Raw genomic sequence first — 1,765 nt, 5'->3', positions numbered from 1 at the left:
TGAGAATACCTAGGAGCTACTGCCACTTTGCAATTGGTCCACGATTTCAGGCCAGTGTGAAAAAGAGGCCTCCAGATGCCCACATGCCTGAGAGTCTTCTTCTTAGGCTTCTTATTTTAAAGAGGCACTACCCCTCCTCTTAGCTTTTTTTACTGCGTTGTAAAGGCTACCGAGCTGTTGAAGACGTTGTAAAGGAGTAGTTTAAAGTCACCTTCGCAAAATGGCTCCATCAGCTACTCCTCTAACAGGTAGTCTTAATACAAAAGAATTTTAGAGGTGCCTGGGTAGCACAGTGGCTAGATGTCCACTCTTGGTTTCAGCTCAGGTCATGATCTAGCGGTTGTGAGAGTGAGCCCCTATGGGGCCCCATGCTCAGTGTGGAGTCTGGTTGAAGTTCTCACTCCCTCTGTCCCTACCCCTAACCCCCATCCCCCCGTGTGTGCACGCACTCTCTCTCTCTCAAAACTAAATCTTTAAAAATAAATAAAACATTTTGAGTATGTCTTAAGGAATATCAAAAGGAGAAATATGAGGGGATGACATATATGCCCAGCAACTGTTCCAATTGGGCTCCCCTCTTTCTTGGCCCGGCAGCCATAGGGCCAAGGGCCGGGCATGATGGCCATGGGTACCGGCGCGTCGCTGGGACTCTCCTCCCTCCTGTCCCTGCTGCTCTCTGCGGAGATGCACATGTATAGCCTCCAGCTGGCCTGCACCCAGTGGTTCACCATCAAGGGAGGGGGGCTGCCGGGTTCCAGCCTTTTAGTCTTCTCTCTCACCGCCATCAGTAATCTGGAGAATGTTGTCTTTGGCAAAGGATTCCAAAAAAACATCTTCCCTGAGATTCTTCTCTGTCTCCTGTTGGCTTTCTTTGCATCTGGCCTCATCCACCAGGTCTGCATTAGCACCTGCTTCACCTTTTCCATGGTTGGTCTCTACCACATCAACAAGATCCCCTCCACTCTGTACCAGACAACAATTCCATTCCTCACACCGGCCAAGATCACAGGGAGGGGCAAATAGAGAAACTGGCCCGAATGTCCAATAAAGTGGATTCCTTGTAAAAAAGAAAGAAAGGAAAGGAAATATGAGTAGCTATTTGGTCAGACACTGGTGTTAGAGTCAAACATCGTTACCCTCAGACAACACTAATGATCATGCTCACCTGTGTCATTCATTTATTCTTTCATTCATAACTATTATTAAAGCCTATGATTCAGAGGAAGCAAGGAAGTGACCTAGTGGGGCATGGATTTTGTCTGTGTTTCTCAGAATCCTCAGGATACACATGTTTCTGAAAAGTTAATTCCATTCATAGATTTGGAAGTAGAAAGTATTATGTTTAGACACACCTAATGAGCCAAAATGATATAAATAAATGATTTAATTAGTAAATAGAGGAGGAGAGACAAATCTTCCTTACAGAATAATTTGAAATAATATATGTCCATATTCCCCAATCCAGGAGGTGGAGTTTAATTCCCATCCCTGTGAGTGTGGGCTGGGCTTAGTGACTCAGATTTCTAAGAAGAGAGTAGGGAAAGGGAAAAATAATCATTTTACATACTCCTGAAACTAATATCACAGTGTATGTTAACAAACTAATTTAAAAAAAAAAACTTAAAAAAATAATTTTACAGTGAAGAAACCTGGTAGTGTTTGCCTTACCCTTGTTTTAACACTTCCTTAACCAAGTGATCCAGGTTAACATCAACAGTGATAAGTCATGTTGCTATGAAGTACCCTTAAATATAATGAGAAAACC

At 43.4% G+C, this 1,765-nt stretch overlaps 1 pseudogene; it reads left to right on the top strand.

Annotated features, from left to right (window-relative positions):
• Positions 1-615: 615 nt before the first annotated feature.
• Positions 616-1,095, top strand: LOC116630268 (annotated as a pseudogene).
• Positions 1,096-1,765: the final 670 nt, after the last annotated feature.

This window comes from Phoca vitulina, unplaced genomic scaffold, assembly GCF_004348235.1.
Source record: "Phoca vitulina isolate PV1807 unplaced genomic scaffold, GSC_HSeal_1.0 scaffold3, whole genome shotgun sequence".
Lineage (NCBI taxonomy): Eukaryota > Metazoa > Chordata > Mammalia > Carnivora > Phocidae > Phoca > Phoca vitulina.
Note: the sequence above shows the minus strand (reverse complement) of the source record. Positions and strands in the feature narration are given on the sequence as shown.